Below are 23268 nucleotides of genomic sequence, written 5' to 3'. Positions count from 1 at the left end.
AATAGCCTCATATACTTTTCTTCTACCTCTGATGGAGGTGTTTGCCCTTCAAAGATTATTGGCTTTTTAGTGTATGCATGCAAATAACTGAAAAAGCAGTCAAAGTCTAAGACAAATGTCTCCTAACTTCTAAATATCACTTCTACTGGGAAAAAAAAAAAAAAAAAACAAACAGGTTTTTGGTTACCAGGGTGCTTGCTTTCCTTCACCTGGGACAATGTCACTGTTGAGGCTGGAAAGAGGACTTCTTTCACAGATAATCCTCGCAGCCTAGAATCAGTCCTTAGGCATTGTTTATTTTTGTTTGACTCTAGTGAATGCAATTATTCCTCCTGCTGTTGTAACTACTAAAACTGCATGCAGTTTCTTCTGAGTCAGCTCCCTTTTGCTGGGCAGCAGACCCTTGCTTGCAGACAAAATGTAGGCAGCATTAAGAAAAAAGGCAGCTTTTAGAGTTACACGCAAGACTTCACTTTTCAGCGCACTCTGCAACAAAAAGCAGAACTGTTAGGTAAGTACGTGCAATAAAAGGCAAAATGTTCTTGCAGCATCCATCATCCTTGACAGGATACTTACAAAATCCACATCCCCTTTTCCTTCTCTGTTCTACTCTCCACCATCAGTCACTTCCCTTCAAGCCACAGGTGGAAACTATTGAAGTGTTCTTGAATTATTTGTTAGCATATGATGTGCATAGTGTATTTCTAGGTGAAATGGGTTCTGAGAAGCAGGTTCTGAAGGATGAGTCAGCCTCTCACCCTCTGAGAGAGCCCCTTAGGAGGGTAGTCCTCTGCCATGTCCCTGCATTAACGCCAACGACATGATAGGAGGAGTGAGGTCAGGAGATACTGTAGACCGTTCTCCTTAGCTGACAGATGTCAAAGCAGTCCCAGAGACTGACTGCAGCATCAGGATTGTCTACTGAGAAATATAATTCAGGGAATTATAACAAGGTCCCTGATTAGGCTTCATGTTTTTCCCTGAACTGGCTAAAATCTGGCAACAGGTGACAGTTCAGCCCATAGCATGTGACAGAAGCGAAGGTCTTCAGAGGCAGAAGCAGGCAGCAGCTCAGTTGCCGAAATAATTTTCTGATGGGTCAGCATGGAATACTTTAGCCTAGTCAGATGCCCTTTAAATTAGTTCAGCTGCCTTCTCCCTTACCATTCTTTTGGATTCAGGTTCTGGGTCAGTCCCCAGACAAGTCAGTAGCAAAATAATCCCCGTCACAAGTTGTACCACCTTCACACCTCTTGGGCTCCCTCCCAGTGGAAAGAGTTAATGCTTCTGTGGGTGAACAGCGAGAACACCTGAGCAGAGTGGTCTGGGATGGTAAGCAGCTCTCCCGAGAAGCCATTGTAGCAGCTTTGGCATTCAAATCTTCAGAAAACTTTGCAAGCAAACTGCGAACTTTGGCAAAGGAACAATAATCTCTAAAATGTAGGACCTAAATCTCTAAAATAATTGCTTTTTCTTGATTAAATCCTTAAGAATTACAGAAAAAAATTGTAAATGTTCATTCCTATACCTTATCACAGGATAAGATTAATCAGAAACTTTTAAATTTTTTTTTTTAATTTTTAAGCAGAAATTAAATTTAACCTTGACAAAATCTTATGGGATTTTCTCAGAGTAGCAATGGAAGTGTTATCAGAAATGCAAGTTTTGTGTCGTATCCTACGACGCCAAAAGACTTCTCACCAGGCTTATGAATTTAGGTGTAATGGCTGACCGTGGATTAACAGTGCTGGAAAGCATCTACTTCCAAAGCAGGAAACATGGCATATATCTGTTGGTATTGGCCCTACCTTGGACCTTCATCTGGAGCTAACTGAACCAGCTGCACGGGAAAGAGCACAGCTCTGTCTCTGTGACTGTGTATCTAATCCTGGCTCTCCTGGGGCTGCCTCGGACATACCAATTACTGCTAACTGTGCGTGGACACTGACACCTGTTCCTTGGAAACTATGGTGATGTAACCAAACCCATTTTTGTTCAGATTGTGAAAAAACTGTTGGTGCTGCTGATCGAGACCTGAAAAACTTACTTTTCCATAACTGCCTCTTTTACAGGTGTTTTTCGGTTTGGTTTTGTTGGGATTGTTTGTGGTCATCACTAAATCACCTTAAAATATTACAATCAGACATATTCGTGTAGTAATGGCCAGGAATCCTGAAACACTGTTTTCAGGGTGAGAAAGGACAGTGTACATGGGGCAAAGGAGTAAAATCTCTGCCATACACTGAGTTTGCTCTCTGTCTACGCTCAGGACTGGACGTGAAGTTTGGAACAGGTTCATTTTTGCTGGTACATGAAATTGGAAACTGAGAGCATTGAAGGAAAAAAGATCCAAAATTAAAAACAATAATCACACCAGCTCTCAGACATGAAAGATAATGTATTCAGCAGCTGCGTGTTCTTTAGGTTGCACCAAAACAGCTGCAAAATCACTGTGTGCTTGGGTAAGAGGGAAATTCAAAAAAGAGCAGTCTGCATCTTAACCATAACGTACACAGACCACCACATACACTACAGCAACACTGTTCAGCAGCAGCCAGCTAGAAGAAATCAATGATTTCCTAGTAGAGCTCTGGACACATTTTTAACACAGAAAAATGCTGTTTTCAAGAGGTTACTTTTCAACAGTTATAACCAAGTTTCTGACAAAATGATAGGCCTGTGCATTGCCAAACTGTAAAAACGACTGACTTCGGCAATACATAAATTCCACAGGACCCAGGTCTTCTTCTGGAGAAGGAGGAAAGGATGCAGCTGCTCCAAGAATAGCGCTTCAGCAGCCTTCCCTGCGTGCAGCAAGGAACTCTGGATGAGACTAGAGAGTTTATATCACTTATACCCAACTGTCAAGCATAAGCAAAGCTGGCACTCAACTAATTCACAAGGATAACAGCACAAGGAAGAGTAGAAATCACAAAGGGGAGGGACCTCCATAACTCTGCAGAAGGAAAAGCTTGAATAAAAAACCAAGGAGGTAAATGATGGGCTGGAAAGAATCTGAGGACAAATTCATGTGAGGCAAAGATTTACAAATGTGCAATTCTATTATTTTATTGGAATGGGTAGACCCTAGAGGATTTCTTGTCTGGCTCACAAGTACACCACACCTACAGATGAGAAACAGTGTATAGGGCAGCTTCCTGTGTATAAAAAAGCATAATACTCTGGATAAAAGCACTTAACTCATGATATTCAGACATCCACAAGAATACATCAAACTGGAAAACTGTATGTTCTTTATATGGACTAAAAATGGACCTTTTCGAACTGTGAGGGAAAATGTGGAGAAGAATAAGTTAAGCTACAGAAGGAGACGGTGCAAAAATCCAGCAGCCATGACAGGCATGGGCTGAGCATTGGAAAGACCCCTGCCATCACAGACTGCCTCCTTTTCACAGACTAGTTATTCAGACTGCTGGGCAGTGACAACCGCCTATGCTGGTCACAGACAGAAAGCATGGAAGCACTCAGCAGCCCAGTACCCAAGGCGAGGTGGGCATCTTTTACCTGAGAACAGTTTGTGAAGCTCAGCAGAGAAAGGACTCCATTCATATTCCATTTTTACTACACTGCAGACATTCTAAGGGAAAAAACATGGCAGAAGAAATATCAGACAGAGACAGACAAATATGCTGGGCCAAAAAAGGTTATGAGACTTCGCAAAAGTAAAGCCTGGAGATCCTTTCATGGGCAAATTATGCAGGACTATCTATGCAAATACATAAATCACTGCACTGCAGTGATGGATCACGATGTATTAATGTGACATTACAAATGCTTTCCCTGTCCCCAGTCAGAAAACCTAACCACGGGCACGTAGGATGGAGAGATGAGCACTGTTGTGAAACACGATCAGCAGAACCCAAGCTGATAAGCAATCAGAATCCATTAGGACAGTCTCTCGCAAAATCACAGGCCCAGAAAAAACACTTTGTGATGACAACCTGCTGTCATCACAAGACTAGCACCCATTACATCAGCCATGCCTCCTGCAAAGAATCCATCAGATTTTTTAAAGGGTGGAAGTACAGCTGAGGGGAAAATAAATTAACTCACAAACAAATAAGGTGGGGGAGGGTGGGGAGTGTGCAAAGAGAAATATGGCTTTGGAACATTTTGCATTAGGTGTCTGATGATATCAGATGTAAGGAGCCCAGTCAGAATGCTAACCAGGTTAGAAGGCCATGGGTATTGTAGTAAATTTTGCTATCTCAAATGAATGTGGCAAAAGGCTGTTATGATGGACAGCTTCCTGAAAGAGGAGGGAGAAGATAATACATGTAGCAACATGAAAACTCTGTTCAGAGGAAGTGCTTAATGAGATAGACTATGGGGGAGGCAGAATAAAGGCTGAATGTTGCATTTTCTTGGCTTCTTCTCTTTCCTTTTTATACATGACAGAAAACGGAGAATGCTGTTTCCACTGAGGGCAGCAAATCTCCAGAGATCTCTCCAGGTACTTACTGGAACAGTCGTAGTGCAGATTGCTTGTGTTGAGGTTAAAAGCTAAACCAAATTCTAACTTTAACCACATATTGGAAAATATGCTTGGGCAAAACAGAGTCCTCAGGGCTAACCGATGAGTCAAATGATTAAGGTTCTGCTTGGAACAGTTCATAAAACTATTCCCAGTTTGGGCTTGACAAACTTCCTTTCTCACCTGTGGTTTTTGTTAGCTACCTTCTACTCTTCCAAGAACAAATTTGACTTTCTGAAGCTCCACTGCTTGTCATGATTAAGTGAAATGAAAAACTTTTGTTGACCAGTTTGAGTTGTTTGACTGTGATGAAATAGTTTTGATTAGAGAATGTTTTATGTTACTTTCCAGAGTTTATTTTTCCTTTTAAAGGTAATATGAGACTATAGGTTAGATTTAGAGTTTTCTTAAGTAGTTTGTCCAGAGGCAATAGATATTTTGGTGAAGGAAAAGCTATCTGTCTTCACTTGCATTGTGCTTGCTGTTTGTCTTCTTCATAACATGAAATGGATTTTATTTGCTGTGTTTCCAATCCCATCAGCAGTCATGACTTGTCATTGACCCCTTTAAGACAAGTACATGCTCTTAATGTGAGCTTTGTAATTTCCTATGAAACAATAGAGCTGAACTACTTTCTGGTTCTGCTCTGAGGGGATTTATAACACCCCACAGGCAGCAAATACACATGTTCATAAGCTTGACATGGAAATGGAGAAACCAGGAGTGAAAAGTCTGTAATGAGAGCTGCACCCATCCCAAGAAATATCATTCTGATCCAACCTGTAGCACCTGAAGGGGGTGATTGACAAAACAGAAGAGATTCAAGACAGAACTGGAGGTTTATATAGGATATTTTTAAAGATACACCATCTCCATTGTGGGGAGTTTGGTCCCTTAAACAGTGATTAACCATCATTACTGCAAAATAATGTTGATCAGGCATATTAAAGGCTAGGAAGCAACTGCAGATGAACAGGTTGAAAGAAATATTCAAATAGCAACCTCTCAAGTTTCATGGCACATTAAAGTTTCCATCACAGAGTGGGTACTTACTCCTCAGGGACAACATTTAAGGGAAGTTGGAAAATACATGGCTTGAAGCATGTGGATTCCTTTAGCATACATACAGGGAGAAAACAGAATATTTACTTTTTGAAGACTCACAGCAGAGATTGAAAACACAAGAGTCAATTCAGATCAGGAAAACTATCTGTAAACTAGCTAAGCATCGTTACAGGTCTGTGTGAGAAGGATCCTTGGCCTTCAATATCTTCTGTCCCACAGACAAGGAAGTGATTAGCAAAGTAGGCTCTGGGGGTTGTAACAGTACCAAAACTAATGCCTCCTTTTCCTCTCCTGGCTACAGACTCTCCTTCAAGATTTTTGAAGGCACTGCGTGGACAGAGGTACTACTTCCACAAACTGTGCTACTGCTTTTCTGCTCCATGCACCAATGAGAAGGGGATGGGGAAGAACTGGTAATTTTATATTTTCATACTATTTGCCTCTGCATCTGGTTTAAAAGAAAGGGACAATAATGAATAATCAATGTGTGTTTCATCTCTATGTATGTATTCTTATATAATTTACAAATGTGCTAATTAATACTTGAATTTTTTTTAATACAAAATTTCAGTCATTGATAAGGGACCAATCTCAGGCATAACTTTCCATTTAAATTTTCCACAGCCGAATAAATAAATAAATAAATAAATAAACACATTGAAAAGCCTAATCCCAAGAAAAGCCCAATGCTTTTTGTGTCAACAACCATGAGCTGGTATGCACCCAAGAATGAATGAATGATGCTTGAAACCCCTGAGAAAAACAGACTGTCATTTAATGTTCATTTAGTATTTCTTTCCATAGTCTGAAATCTCCCTGACCTGTCCCAGGGAGCCATTTCCTCCTCTTGAAATGTAAATCCAGGGATTACTGTTATTTTTGTCACCTGAGACTGTGCAGTGGCAAAACACACCAAAGCGTATGAAAGTGGCTGACATCTCTTTAGGGTACTAGAGCTTGCTTAGTTTTGAACACTGACATAAGGGATTTATTTGCCAACCAGATACTTACCATTTCATTGTAGTACTGGAAACTCTCCTTTCCTTAATGTCCATTCACTATAATACTCAAGTATCCTTAGCATTTGTCTAGTTGCTAAACACAATACAGAATGCTAAGCTGTCACAAAGATTCTTATGTCGTCTTCCATTAAAGACAAAAATAGACCCTATCACCTGATCCTAGTGCCACATACCGTTCCTCATGCAAATAAGGCCAGGCATTTCTCATTAATTACTGATTTAGCTTTGCAATGAACTCTGGGATTCTGCTAGGGCATAAAATCTTTGTGTACCCAAGTGAGAGGAAGAAGAGATAACTGATCTGAGATTAATGAACTGGGGTGCTACCCTCCTTCTATCCCATATTTTTGTAGGAGACTAAAAAACTCACCCAGAAGCTTATACCCTGCTCTGGGGAAGAGGAAGGATGTGGCAGTGGTACTTCCTCCTCCCATCACACCGGTTCGGAAAGCATGCATCTCATGTTTCTCAGTGCACCTTTCTACAGTGCCTGGAAATGTGGAGCTGGGATGCACTCTCATATTAAACATTGAAGAGAGAAATTAACTTTTGGCTATCTTTTTGTTACTATTTTTAATGTGGAAGTGAGTTTTTTTGTTGTTGAAACTGTACATGGGAAAGTAGGTAGGGCCAACATACAGAGACATGGAATAATTTACGTTGGATGGCACCACTGGATGTTTCTGGTCCAATACTCTGCTCAAAGCAAGGCCAATTTTGAAGTGAAGTCAGGTTGCTCAGCCCTGCCCAGTTGAGTTGGGTATATCTCCAGTGACAGAGATGTCATCATCTCTCTGGACAACCTGTAGATTAAAAAAGCCTGATCCTTCCTGACAAGAGACATAGATAAAGGTACAGCTAATGTATATTGCCTGAAATCTTAGTGTTGCTTGTACAGAAGTGTAGAGAAGCAATTCTTGGGCCATTAGAAGTTTTGCATTTACTTTTCAGAGATACCCCACCCCTAAGGTGGTCCTTTTCACTCCTCCTAGGCAATCTTACAGCCTGAGGGTCTCAGACCAGATTTCAGCAAATAATTGGACTGAACCAAGCTCATCTCTTTTGACCTCCTTTTTTTCCACCTCAGCCAGAGATATTGCTTCTCTTTTTTTGCTGTATCCAAGTTTGGGGTTTGGATGGGGTTATTTTTACTACAGAAGTTAGTGGCACTGCCACTCTGTTTCAGACTATTGACTTCCATCATTGATATGGTACCTTCTTAAAACAGCCAAAAACATACCATGGTCTTGGCAGCACTGACCTCATTAGTTCAGAGAGGTGAATCAGGGATGTCACTTTCATAGACTCATTATATTTAAATCAAAGAGCATTCTGCATGCTTTTTCTGATATTCACTAGAATCTAAGTTGCTCTGTTTTGATCGTTTATGACTATGTTTTTCTTTAATATGCAACTATGTGTTACTTCTAGCTGTGTCAGACCAGCAGCCCTGGACAATACAGTCTTCCGCTTTCCCTTAGAACAGTTATACTGCAATTAGCAATGCTGTCCTAGCAGTGTGCCAGCTAGGGGGGTGACTGCTATGGAGAGCAGACAGCCTCTGTATTCATTCTGAATGAGATCTGCCAGTTACTGTAGTGACCAGGAAGAATTTTTTATAAAAATAACATTTGTGTACTATAAACTGAGGATGTAAAAAAGAACTTACGTTCAACTGCAAACACACTTCCTCATGTGTTATCTTAAATTAAATACCAGAGAAGTTCTGGAAACACCCAAGCAATTAACTTTGTGTTTCCATAAACTCTACAGACACAATATGAAGGATTGTGGCGAGGGCTGAGTGGATATTTTCAGTTGAAATCCAAACTCACTTAAACCAGTTGCATTCAAATTATTCCGTTTATCATGTATGTTCTGGTTCAAGGTTTCATTGCAGAAATGTGGTAAGGGAGCAGCTTTCTCCCAGGTGATTTTTCTCCAGCCACTCCCTCTCCACAGCAGTCGCTGGCACCACGTGCTCTGTACTTCTGCACAGCAGTGCTCACCATGGCAGAGGAGCCAAGGAAGCAGAACAGGTTAGGGTCTCCTGTCCAGGCTCCCTGCGTCACGGCTAGTGTTGCTGGTGGCACAAGGGGGGACAGAGGTGCCACCTGCACCCTGTGGGGATCGTGGGACAGAGCAGCGGTGCAAGGGAGACTCTGCGCATCAGCACCCAGAGCCACCTCGGCTGGGGACGGAACAAAGCTTTGGCTGGGTGATGTTTTCTGGTGGTTGAAAAATGGAAGCAAGGGTTGAAAAAAGAATCGGTGGAGGCAGGGTGCTGAAGGAAAGCTGTGCTGGAGGCGGAGAGAAAAAGAGGGGGAAGAAATGCTGTACTTAGAAGGGGAAAGGGATGATGACAAACTCAAGAGAGGGAGAAAGAACAAAAGTTGAACAGAAGGAGTAGAAAGCCACAGAAATTACAGCAGAAAGTTAGGCCTTATGCAGACTACCATATGGTCACATTCGCAAAAGTGACATGGCAAAGCCCTCAGCAGAGATGCAGCACCCACAAGCAAGAGGAGAGGGAGTTGGAAGAGGTAGCGGGGTATTTCCTCTCCACATTTCTCCTCCTCTCTCTCCCCATTTATATGCACACACTCAAATATGCCTCAGGTACACAGGCATCTCTAATATTCATCTCTTTCCACATACCATGTCCCATCACAGCACCATCCACTCACACGACAACTATCAGGACTGCACACAAGCACCAGAGCTCCGAAGCACTGCCTCCTACTTTGATCTGTTTTCTTTACCTGTGAGTGCTGAGCCAGTAGCCTCCTAGAGAGCTCCCATACTTTTTTGTATGAACCCAATGCACCATGACTGCTAAGCCAGGAGCCTCAGCAAGGCTGTGCATTGTCATCCTCCCCGCCAGTCAGAGGCCCAAAGCCAGACATGTCCCCAAAACCTAAGCTTGCAAGCAACCCCACCAAGTCAGGCGTGCTGCACTACAGGGTAATTAAAGCGTTATTATTCAACAGTGGCCAAGCAACCTCAGGGCCAGCAAGCCAGAGATATTAGCATTCACCTTTGACATCAGCCTCAGTTTTGAAAGTAAGTCAGAGATACCGCTAATGCCAATACATTTGCTAAGTAGACCTAACAAGACCCTGATATTGTAATGGCTTGTTTCTTGACATCATCCTAGCAAATTAGGGGCACCAAAGGTCTGGAGTCACACCCCGAAGCATGTGAGTGAATGTGTTTGTGTCTACATACCTCTGCAGCGCCTGAAACCTGCAGCTAGCCTTGCTTCTGCTGCAACAGACTCTTTGGCACACTCCTGCCTTTCTTTTGTCTCCTTTCATCCCTTTCCACCTTTGAAGATCTCCTTTTAGTTATACCTGACTTTAAGCTGTTTCCCACATGCTGGTTCTGTGGTCTTTCTTTATTATTTTTCTTTTCGTTCTCCCTAGGTTCCATATGATCAAGTTTCATTTGTTTATTTGTCATTATATGCCAATGACTGACACCTCTAATCCCGCATTCATTCCTCTGTTCAGGACTTTAAGCACTGCAGGGGTGAGGCACTTTACAAATCCCACTATTATTATTTATGGGATCCATGCTGTTCTAAGTAAAACATGAAAATGATACTCAGCAGATCTTGATTTTATTCCAATGCTTCTTTATTAACTATAACTCTGACACAGTCAAATGCATTAAAAATGTGATGTAGCTAGGAAGTTTATTAACAAGGGAAAAACTGACACTAGTCATAACTTAAGTGGAGACTTGAGTGAGCTAACTGGCAAAACATTCTGATTTATTTTGCACAGTGAGAATATGATCACTGCATATTTACAGCAGTGAAGATAAGTATATTCTGTAAAGTGCTACTGAAATGTATTTCCTTCATTTCCTTGACAGCAAAAGGAAGCAATGAATGCCTTAAATCACAGAAAATATTTATAACATGAAAGATAAATAGAGGTCACATGCATCTACTGCAACACGCAGAGTGACCAATATTTTACTAGGTTCAGCTGGAGTTTATGGGAAATGATCTCGGAGGTTGTTCTCCTGGGCTGTGCAGCAGGCCACTGCTGGCTGGGCCCTACAATGGTTCCCCCACAAGGATGACAATCTGATATTACACTCGTGACAGGAATCACCTGTGGAAGGAAAGCATAATGCCAGGCTGCTGAATGGTTTTCCTACAGCAATTCACAACACTGTGCTTTATCACAAGAGAGTAAGTCTACGTGTTAAATCTTATAACACTTTGAGGAACAAGACATGAAAGGAAAGCCAAGCTACTAGATGCATGCAAGTTGTCACTCAGATCAAAAAATGTAATAACTTTTGTCCCCTTCCTTTCTACAGTCTGTAAAAGCTCCAGCAAAACACCTTCTGGGACCTTGCATTAGAAACAGCTGATATTAGGTACATACTTGAAAGAACTATTAGGAAGCAAACCCAAACTCTTTCTCTGGAGCGGTCTCACTGTGGAGTCAGCCCTCACATAGCCAGAACAACAAAACATACACATCATTATCCATGTCAAGCACCGCCTAGGCTTTCAATGGCAATGTAGGGCACTCGCATCCAAAACTGAATGTTGAAATCACTCATTTGCCATTTGCTTCCTTTCCAAAGTTTCCAGAACAAAAAGCCAGCAGGTTAGAACAGATTAAGAGATATTTCAGACCAAAAAAGTATTTTTTCTGTTAACAAATCTTGTTAAAACTTCATTTAGAAAAGAGCAACAAACTTCAGGCTGAATTGGTTCCTCCTTTGGGCATCTACCTGACAAAGAACAATTGCATCATTTAGGCTGGGTTCTCTACCACATTTTCTTCTGGAAAAGATGAGCCCCTGGTTTATATATATCTTCTATTATTTGCAGCCACAATAAAATTGCTGTGTACACCTGTGTACTTAATGCACCAGAGGAAACGTAGGACTAGCTCAGAAAGACACTATGTCAGAAAAAATTCAAAAGCTTCTTCATATTTTCTGAGTGAAAATTAAACCACAAGACAATACCTAGCCGAAAAATTGGAACGACATTCCCAGACAGGTTTACTGACACATAGACAATTGTTGGGAGCAAAATGCAGGTGAAGCACTGCACAAGGCGGAGCTGGCCTGCAATGCGTAGGGGCAGGCAAAAGCTAGTGCAGGTCTCTGGAGAGGCTAAGCAAGGAAAACGCAGAGTCTGGGTGAGCACGGTGCTGCACACAGGCTGGACCAAACTTGGGCAAGCCAGGGCCAGCAAAGTCCATCCCCTACTCTTTGCTTCTGCATGAATTTCCACTAAAACATCCCAAGTGCTCTCCCTGATCTGAGGAGCCCCGGCTCCAGGCATGCTACCTGAAGGTGCAACCAGAACGGCCAAACGGCGCTTTCATGAGTTTGCCTCAGCTGAGAGTGAAATGCAATCCGCAAAAAGAAGGGTAGGGTTTACTTTTCACTTAAGAAAGGCCCTCAGGTATTTTAATACATTTTGGCATATAATTTTCCTTGCTGTTGGTTATAATAATCCTTTGGAAGCTTGAAACTGGAATATGTTTGATATCTGATATATTCTTTTCTTTGATTACTGACAAATACTGATTTATTATGGTAGGTCTGTAAGAAACACAGCTGGTCGGAATATTATGTTTTTCCCTATACAAAAAAAAAATATCAAAAATGACATCTGCTTCTTTTTTTTATTATTTTCATCTTTTTCAAGAAGATGTTTGTCTAGGTACAAAAAATGCAGAAAAATGGTTTTGGGAGGGGATGATGTTTATTTTCTCCAAGATGACAAGTATTTTGAAGATTTCAGTTTCATTGGAAAGACATTTTCCCCAGGAAATATTTCAATAAAAATTTTTAATGACGTCTTTAACAAATACTGTCTAACTGTAATCTATACTTCTTATTTACTTTCAAATGAACTTAAAAAACAACACAGTGAATTTTGAAATTATATGCAGTAAAAATAAACTACAGTTTGAATCTAGCAAAAGTTCCTTAAAAATTTTAACTACTGCTATTATCCCATCACGGACTCCCAAAAGGCATATGAAGATACAAATCTAGGCTAGGAAACAAAATGACTTGCCTTGTGATTCACAACACTTCTTTAAAAAAAAAAAAAAGTAGAGGAAAAATTACCTTTTAATATATCTTTGCTGTTTCAACATGGTAGATTTTACCCTTCCAAAGGCTCCTCTGAGCAACTCAGGTGTGACCACAGTGACACAAATCAAATAGTGTAGCTCAAGCCCACCACCTCACTAGGGCTCTTTAGTTTCTTGGCTCCCATATCTTTCTGAGCTGTGGAGCAGTGTATGAAAAATGTTGATTTCCTCTAAAAAACAAAATTCTTTCCATGGAGTCATTCAGTGATTTATTCTTTTCAAGTACAACTGAGAGTAGAATTATGCTGAGTTGAGATTTTGGTAGTGTTTGCTTTGAGGAGTACAGGTGTAATTGGTCATAATTATGCTCAGACGCTGTTCCATGTGGTTTCTCACCCAAGGCAGTAAATCAATTATGGCAGAGCAACTCCAAGCCAATACCCTAAATGTTAGTTACAGTATCAGTAAGTTTTGCACATGAAGCAATATGGCACCTTTATCATAACAAAAAAATGGGTCATGAAAGAGGAATAGGCTGTGGTTTCAAAGTAAAAAAGAGCAAAACATTTTTCAAACAAAAATATATGCTTGCATTATGTTTTACTTGAATAGTTTTGAAGGGCTGTCATTTTCACATTTTTTTTAAAGATAATCACAGGCTTCTAAAACCTGTAATTTTTTTAAACTGATGGACAAAGTATCTTCCCATCAAAATCCTGTCTTGGAAAAACTGTTCATAATATTAATGTTCTGAAAGGGAAGTGAGTGATAGTGTTTAATTTTATCGCCCCAAAAATATTTATCCTGGAAAACAAGGATCCCACTTTGCCAGCTGACAAGCTTCCAGGGAGAAAAGCACATACAGCAAAATAAACACCTCCAAGCAGCGTAGCTAGATACTAACAGGAGTTGCCACAAGTTCAAGGAGTTCTCTCATGTCTTTTCTTATCCTTTTTGATTTGACTGCAATGTGAAAGAGCAGAAAGGAGTTCAGATACGAGATTATTTGAGGTTCTAGTAGCCTGATTATCATTTTCCTCTTCAGGATCATATTGGCATTCAGTAGTCTAAGTATCAAGGAGCTGAAAGATTGGCTCTGAGCTGCTTTTGCAAACATTGCCTTCCCTTGAACCACACAGGGTGCCTGACAGACACTCCTGAGGCTCTGACACTTATGAGTTGAATGATCCAGCACCTACAACTCACATAAGTACTTCTGCATATTGAAAATTCAGTTTCAGCAAATATTTACATATACAGTTTTCTCCACACCTACACAAGTGCCAGTAACATTTGATAAGCAGAATATCCCTGGGAAAGGAAAAATCACACAGAAAGAAACAAGTTTGGCATGGCTAAAGCCAAATAATTTAGCAGCTGAGTACATCATTGTAGAAGAGATATTTCACAGTGTTTGCCCAGCCACAATAGAAAGAAGCAATGTATGCTACTACGTAATACGTGTCATGTACCTGCCCAGCTGGTACATGGTTGTGCCTGCCTGTTTTACAAGCGCATCTTGGTAATTAATGCTTGAAACTGTAACTGTGTGTATTCCAACTGGGAGGGATATGTATATCAAATGGGAAAGGGGAGAAATCAATGAGAATTGAAAGTACTTGCTTTCTGGCTCACCCTGCCATATTGCTAGACAAGGTTAAAGGAGGTGAAGGATCTCAGGAGGATGCTGCCTGTGGTGGAACGTCAAATCACAATTAAGAAACACTGAAGGAAGTCTAGGTTATGTCAAATTAGATTGCACCTGGGACAAACTAGGAACATGCCCTCGGATATTGCAGTGTCTCAGCTGGTAGGTGGTACATTCTTGAACTTTTGCTTGGATCACATTCTGCCATAGTCGCTCACAACAGAAATACCGAAACTGAAATACAGACCTGGCAGAAAAAAAGAGCAGGACTTAGTGGTCAGGCTGCCCAGATAACTAAGCACTACTAAAAATGGCTGAGGAGCAGTTTTAAAGGCCAAGTTTTGAAGTGAGACCTAATGGGATAAAATGCTGTCCCTTTAGATGAGTGAAGGGGACTTATGCAAGCAAGAAGTGTCAGCCTTGAGAGGGACACTCCAGAAAGCAGCTTATGAACATTAGGACAGTTTTTCACTAGCACGTACTATACTGGGTAGTGGAAGGTGTCCTTTGAGAATAGTGGACATTCTTTTTTCTTATACTAACATTCTGAAAAGCAAACTAAACAAGTGCAAAACACATACTATCAAGTAGAACCTGCATCCATACACTCTCTCAGTGACACGCCAAGTACATTTTGACCTAAATGGATAAATAAAGAGACATGATCACCAGCTGATTGGGCAGGAGCATAAACCCATGGTTTTGCCATGTGGAATAAGCTGGCTCTTTTTCTTGTTTGCATTTCTGTTTCAGAAAATCACATAGAAGCCATCCCTTGCCTTCACCCCTCGTTCCCTACAGCACTCTCTTCTGTTATGTTTCAGGAAATCAAACACCCATGCTAATGATGTAAAATCATGCGTTGACAAGGTTCTGCTTCAGTGCAAGTCTAGAGGGGAAAAAAAGCCCTCAAGATAAGGTGACTGGCTTTTGATGGTATCATGTCTAGAGCCAAGACCCAGAAATCTTTTTGATGGAACGACTTAATTACTTGTCAGCAGAAAACTCTTTCTCAATATGGACTTTAACCATCTTCTTTTCTTCCACAGAGACTCTACATGTAACATATTGCTTATTTATCTGAATGTGACTTCTGAAAGATAAATGTTAAATATCAATATTGAATAATAAAATATTCAATACTCTATTTCTTTTTCAGGCACTTTATAGGGAAAGAGATCTTTAGTGAAGGTATGACTTTGTACATTTATTACACCAATGTCCTAAAAGTTAAGCTATTCCAGACTGAAAGAAGCCAATACTTCTGAGCAAAATAATATACATCCATCCATGCAAACAGTTGTACGATCTTCTCTCTGTATTGTCTCACTTCAGTTTATTGACACTCCCTGTAGAACTAAGACTTTCTTTCCCTTCCAAATCAAAGAATTTCCTTTTCAGCAATTTTCATTTTGAAGCCCATGAAGTACACTTCATAGTCATTAAAAGTTACAAGCAGTATTGGAAAAGATTCAATGGACCATAGATCATTTATGAGCTTTTCTGTCACACCATCAAAGTCTAAGAAATACATTTGATAATGTTATTTCCTGTCCTCTATTGTTCCTACTCCATGTCTGAACATCAAAAACCCTTGAGCAATTCAAATATTTAAACAGTAACAACAGAAACAGTTACTCAACTCATTAGTTTAGAAGGAAATTCAGCACACAAGTATCACTTTCAGCGTGTCAACTCCATCACTCTGGTCTTCCTTAAACACACTGAATCCTCACGTCCCAGTTGCTCTGCAAGGGAACTGTCTCCCATATCAAGCACCTCACCCACTCTTTTCATGTCTCCAGAGTGCACAAAGGTTGTGAAGGCTCTTGCCAAAGTGGAAAGAGCCCAGCAGAAGTGAGTCAGACATCTACAGAGGCAAGTTTGACCAGGCCTTTCTTTTCTTGAGAAATAGAGGGTTTGGGCAGAAGGAAAGAAAGTCTACCTGAAAAGGAAAAGAAATCCAGGTCATTTCAGGCTATGGAGAAATTAGAAATGAACCAAAATTAAAATAATATTTCTTTAAAGAGGTAACCTACTTAAGTAGCAGTTTACCCCAGGAGTTAATGCCGATGCCCTTCATCGTTATGTCTGTGCGCTGTCCAGACCCAGTTGGTAGCAATGAGGTTCTCACTATGGACTCCGTGAAGCTGCTGGTACTTCTCCCTTTAGGGAGCAAACCTTTGCTTAGGGAAGGGGTTTGGCTTCCATCTGCGTAGTCCGTGGTGCCCCTTGATCTGCTTCCAGAGATGTTATATGGAAGCTCTGGGAGGCTGAAGGGATGCCAAGCTGGGAAAGCCATTTGTTTCCTTCAAAGGACCAATTACTTCTCTTTCCAATCAGGAAACCAGCTGACAAGAAGTGGAGCTCCTCACTGCCGCTGCTGGATGTTGCCCAGTTTCTGTTCCATGTTTTGAGGGTGAGAGGACGACCTGCCGGGAGCATGCCTGGCAGGACTCAGCCCCAAACCTGGGTTGTCACAGCTCCTGCTGTCAGAGCCACACGGCTCCTCGGGCTTCCTTTCCTTCCCTCCTCTTCGCTCCATCTTCATTTCTCACAGTCACTCCTGTCTCGTACTCTTCTTCCACTCCTGCCATTCACCCCTGCCTTCCCTCCCATTTTCTCCCCTTGGGTGATGAACAGAGCATCAGACCCAGCAACTGGAGAAGGGCAGTGACTATTGAGACTGCCCACCACAACTCCTGACAGCAGGTCTTCTCTGGCAGCAGATCTCCTCACGCGTCTCTGGGGCCGGTGCTCAGGGCATCGGCTGTCCTGCACACCCTCTGCCAGGAGGCTTTCAGCCCTAAAAACACAGCTCAGGCAGAGCCTGGCAAAAGCTCAAAAGGGTGTGTTGAGGGAGTTCATTAGTCTCGTGAGTCCTGAAAATTTTGGTGCACAGTTATTAAGGTCCTCCCTGTCATGCCACTGAAGGCTGTGACTTTTACCACAAATACACTTAATTTGATACCAGGTACAGGTCTGCAGTTTCTGGGTGTTTTTCATTCTTACAGGGACTTGAGAGTCCAAGTTTTTGCACACACAAAAAGTTCCCTCAATGCCATGGTCTTTCCTTCTCATTAGCAAGCATAGGCAGAATTTATTATTTTTTTGGTGGGGTTTTTTCCCCCATTTTATAATGGAAGGAGAAGCATTGCAGTGATGGTGACAGCAGCCCACAAAGAACATAGCTTTCAGTCTCACCACCACCATCTCAACACCTTCATCAACACCATCAGAGCAGAAGTGATTAAGCTGTCAAAGCCATCACAGGAGCCATCTTGAATACGTTCTCTATCTCCACATTTCCTATCACTTTACTTGTTCCTTGCTATAAAATGTAATTGAAATAATTGTTAATATACATATGTCAGAGGAGGTTTTCCAAAATACAAAGATAATTATTGTATTTTCCATCAGCAAAACGCAAATGACTGGTCATCCAGACACTTTATACACAACTAGTGTACCTGCGGGCTAATCTCCAGGAGATCCACATGGACTCGACATACTCAACAGGCACTGATAAGGAATTATAAATTGTACATTTCCAGGGGCCCACATGTGGTGGGCACTATGGATGGAGTTAGCTGGAATCTTTTGCAAAGTCACTGATGAAAAGGAGAAATACAGAGCAAACTGGAAATGCAAGAACAAATAGAGGCGGTTGTAAAAAATCATCTGTAAATTACCTGAGCTTTTGGTATTACCGATTTTTTAAAGAGTCTGTAAAATTATCTTAATACTGTTTACAGAAAACATATTTTCTTTCTGAGGTGTTTCTTGAGGCAAATTCTGAGCTAGGTATGAATAAATATTGTTGTATGGGCTCAAAACCATTATTATACCACTCCGAAACTGCAACCATAGCCCGAACCAGACAAAAGTAAGAGGAGGACAGAAAAAAAGCTGTCTTCACCAGACCTGGAACAGCCTGTACTTTACTTAGTCCAACTGACAGAGTGAGTTGTTTCAGGTTTGCACCCTGAACAATGAATTAGCCACCAGCCTGCTTTTGTGCAGCATGCACAGAAATCGCATAATCTCCTACCCTCAAAAATCCTTTGAAATGAGTAATGAAAAACACTTCACAGCAAGTCAAGGCTCCCACTGAATTATCACTGCACTCCTGGGTGCGCTCTTTGGATACTTCCAGCTGAATAAGATTTTAGGTGGGTGGTCACTTTGCTGATTGCTAATGTAAACGCCACTGCCTGTATAACAAGAGCAGCTGGAAAGGAGAACTCAAGAATGGCTACTGAAAACCTATTACCTGTAAGACCTTTGCCACAGCTCTGTGTGTTTTCACCACGGTGTTGAGCAGCCATTCAATTGCAGTCAACAATACCCATTTCTTTTTGAGCAGTCAGTATGTTGGCAACATTTATATATTGCAAAGGTGAACTTGCACTTATTCAGCAAAAGTAAAAGGAATAGAGTTTGCTTGAATAAACATGTTTAACATGCCATGGCATCAGTTGCTTGCTGCTGGGAGAGAAGAATTGAAATGATACATTTTTCATCCCCCACTAATCCACTGCTGTAATGAATGGCCTGTTAAACACCCTCCAAAACTGACAAGCCAGGAAAGCTGAGGTTGTTCAGGTCACTCTTGCAACAGTGAGCACTGTTAAGTTCAACAGACATTGACTACAGTGGTTTCTTAGTACGGCTGCAGAGAGCTATTCGCCGCTAATTAACCTCTGGCTGCACGTCTGATATGTCCTAAATCATGGCTGTGAGTTTTCAGGGGGTTGGTCTCCGTGATCTGAGGGGTCCTTCCAGTCTCCAGTGGTGATGCTTGCATGTCACTGCTTTGGAACATTTTATTGCCGTAGGATTTATTTTATGACAACTGAAATCATAGTAAGTCATCTCTGCTCTCTTTTCCCTTCCTCTCTGGGCCTTCTCCTCCTGTCTGACTTCTTTCCAGGTACCCCTTCCTGCTTCTTTCCAGGTACATTACCAATGAGAAAACAGAAACTTTTGCCTCATTTTCTGTTCACCTGACTAGAATTCATTTTGCTCTAAAATACCAGCCATCAAACAACCACAGCTTGTGTTCCCTTGGCTAATTGAGTTCCCTGGGCTATTTCCAAGCTTAGTACCTAGAACATCTTAAACTAGAAGCAAGAATGTCTATTGTTCAGGCATTAAAGCCATTGAACTGTACCAAGTTCATTACCCAGTTATAAGAGCCACCCATTTAAGGGTCAAAGACTACCACTCTGAAGTGTGTCATAGATGCAGGCCGGTTTTCCTAGCTGTGGTTCAGTTCACATGTAGGCTTTAACTGGACATCAGTTAACTGGACATCAGCTAATCAAAGCCAGGATTAGCCGCTTTTGGTAATGTTTTTCCAGGTTGGCTGTAGATAGCATGATTTTAACTTCTCTTTGGTTTGTTTTCAGTCAACAGTGGTAGCAGAAATTGTAGTGCAGACTAATCCAGCAGGAACTCATTATCGCTGAAAATGGGTGAGCAAAAGTGACACACACAAATTGTTTTCCGTGATTATATTGGTGAGTAAAGTTCATACTGTCTATAGTCAAAACAAATCTTGATAACACTCTGACTTCATCTTTAGACAGCTCATGGCATGGAAACTTACCGAATAACCTTCCCTGAATAGCTGTATTTTTTTTCCCCTTTCTTCCTTTTTACTGTTGTAGAGGAAAGGAAGAACTCTGTTCTCCTTTTAATTTTTCTTTCAGCATTCACCCTTGCTGATAGCTACATACTATTTTCCCTTTTGTGTTTTCAGTCCATCTTCTTCTCTGTGTGACCATGAATCCCCAGTTCCTGGGGAAAAGCCTGCTTAGTGATGATTTTTAGCTGACTTGCTTCTTCAAAGCTAGTACCAATGTTGTGCCCCAGCACCATGACACTTCATAGTGAAAGAAGAGGAAAAAGCAAATTCCTAGCTTTGCTCTGCCCCAGGCTGATGTAACAGGGTCTCAGTATGTCTGCTTCTTTTCCAGGAGCTCAGTGAGGACCCAGAAGAAGGGGTCTTGGAGAACAGCGGGTGAGTCAGCTCTTCAATGAAGTCTGGCATCAATGCACATATCACGGGACTTTCCTTCTGCTTCTGCCATATAACATTCATTACCACTTCTGCCTGCTCTGTCTGTTCAGACAACCTACTGTCCCTTTCTGACCGGAGCTTGTTCACTGTGCTGCTCGTGACAAGGTGTGCCAGGCAGTAGACCATCATAAGCATCAAAAGAAGGAGATATAAGACGATGGGTAGATCCAATTAGCAAACCTTGTATTCAAATGGCCACAGAAGAGCAGAAAGTGCGTTACCTTCTAAACAAGTGATAAATAAAACAAAGCTGGTGAAATGCTTGTTGTCTTCTAACAAATGAGGAAAGGGTCTCACTATCAGGATCAGGATTCCCAGGTACAGTTTTGCAGAATGCCAGACGTAATTTCTGTTGATGGTTACTGCTGAAAAAAAAATGCTTTTGGAGGAATTTTAATTTTAATTTCATTCTGTCTTTCCACATCAGAATGTCTCCCTCACTTTTGCACTAAATATAGCTAATCTCAGCGAGTTTTTTTTCTCAAAATGTAGCCCTTTTTGTATTTATCAGAAAGTAACAATCCAATTTTTCATCCTTACAGCCATAGAACAAACCTTTTCAGTTCAAACTCACAGAGTAAATTATTAACAGAGGAAGTTACCTAACAAAGGCTAGAAAAATAAAAGTTATGTCCAAAGGGTTTTTCTTATTATTTCACTTGAGAATACCTTCCTGATATCTAGGAATAAACAATTTCAAAACTCTTTTGTAAAGAAGAGTTAGAAGTGAGACACCTGACCTTTAAAAACACTCAGCTTGAAACAAAAGTTACAGCATCTAGAAGGCAGAAGAGAAAAAAGTATCATAATGCCAGGTGATGGATTAACATATTCCAACATGGATTTAAATTGTCATGCCATGCCAATATGCTGTCAGTCATGAAAGATTAGTCTGGCATTGTAAAGATTTTCATCCAACAAAAGTACTGAGAAGTTAAAAGTATGCTGTCTAGCTTTATATCAACACAATGTAGAGTTATATTAAGTAAATATGAAGAAAATTGTATAAGAGGTATAACTGTTGACATGCAGGTTTAGAAACAACAAAGGGAGCCTTTTAAAATGTCATTGCATTCAGATAAGAAAACATATCTTTTATCACTTTAGCAAAAGGGGGGGCAGCCCTCAAAGTATAGTTTCCAAGAAAAACAGACATTAACTCACGGGGAAGAGAAATTTCACCTTTTCACCAGCTTAATCCACACATGTTTTAGGGATACCTGATACTTTTATTTATGTGTTTCATATCCTATTCCCTTACAAACTTTTTGTTAGCTTAAGTAGCAGGGCCTATAAAGGTAGCAGAATTGGCACAATAAAGGCCCTGACGCTAAGCAGCCCAAACACGGTTAACGAGCACATGTTGCAAACGCCGCAGAGGAGATGGCTGAGGCAACCCCAGCCCGGGTCCCCAGCTGCGAGCTTTGTTGCTGGCCCGGGTGCAGGCGCCGGGATGCAGCGGGCGCCTCCTGCTCCCCTGCCCACCCATCCCAGAGGCAGGGCGATGCCAGGAGGGACTGGCCAGAAATTGGGTTATTCTCTCAGGAAGCTCTGTCTGGAAAGTAAATATTTTCGTGCTGGTCAGAAGCAAAAATACCTCAGTATCCTCCCCCAGGATTGGATGCTTCTTGCACCACAATAGCTTGGGGAAATGCAGAACGTGGAGGTTTGCAACTTTTTCTGAATCTGAGCTTAAATGGGTACAGAAAATGAACAGCAAAGGCAATGGGGGGACAGGAACTCTAGCTGCTGCCGTTCCACACACCCACCTTGAAGGGAGGATGATAATACATGACTAATCATGTAAGAAATGCATCTTTGTAGCCAGAGCACAGGACCAGGAGCCAGGAAATCCTCAGTTCTAAACCAGGACCCTGAGACAGATTCCTCTTGTGGCTTTGGCCAGCTCACTTAGTCTTCCTTGCCTAGGGTGCTTGCTTCAACCGGGCAGCTCAGAGATGAGCACAATATGTGGAGAAAGAATACATTCAACCCACAGCAGGGCAGCAGAGAGTGACAAACGGCATCATTAATCACTGCTGAGCAGGGAGCTGGGATCCCCTCCTCTCAATCCCCAGGACTGATCCTGGGCAGAAGAACCAAAAGCTACAGGGACCCACAACTGCGGCAGAAAGGGAGAGTGTCTCTCTCCAGAGCCCATGCAAGTTTTGGTGGATTTGAGCCCATTCTAGATGTAGTTCACATGAGGCAGTAATCAGCGTTTCATTAGAGGCCCCCATCCATGTGCTACTTCTGAGAAGCTCTTAGTGCACAAAGCCCAGAGCGTGTCAACCGTGGGCCTCACCAGCATAGTCAATGCTCACTGCATGGCGGTCTGTGTCGAGGAACAATGTACACTAGAACAACCACATGGGTGAAATGCCACCTTGGACCACACGCAACTCCAGGAAGGTCCATGAATTTAGCTCCCCGCTCTGGACAACAGATTTCCATCTCACCTCATTTCTCCCTGGTCAATCTTTTCTCTGCCTGCCTCCTTCTCTGTGTTGTATTTTATATGTGAATGGGGGAACACACAAAAGCTCAAGAATGCCCTAAGCAGAGGTCATGGTGATTATTAACCCTTCCTGTGTCCACCTTTTGGAGGACAGGAAGGCTGACCGAGTACAGCCCTCGTGCCCAGCTTTGTGTGCAGCTTGCCTCCACTTCTCGTCCACCTGGTACACAATGACTGTGCCCCTGCTGCTGTTCACCATGCCCACACCAGCCCTGCAGCCTGGGAGACTCGAGGTGTCCGTAATATGCCATACTTCCCTTTCTGCCTCCATGTTGATGTTCTCCCTTCTCTTTGTAGAGAGATCCCCCCAACACTCAGTTCCTACCACTGCAACTCTAATAATGCCTGCAGG

Source organism: Ciconia boyciana, chromosome 4 (assembly GCF_034638445.1).
Source record: "Ciconia boyciana chromosome 4, ASM3463844v1, whole genome shotgun sequence".
NCBI classification, from domain to species: domain Eukaryota; kingdom Metazoa; phylum Chordata; class Aves; order Ciconiiformes; family Ciconiidae; genus Ciconia; species Ciconia boyciana.
The sequence above is the reverse complement of the archived record's forward strand: the minus strand, read 5'-3'. Positions refer to the sequence as shown.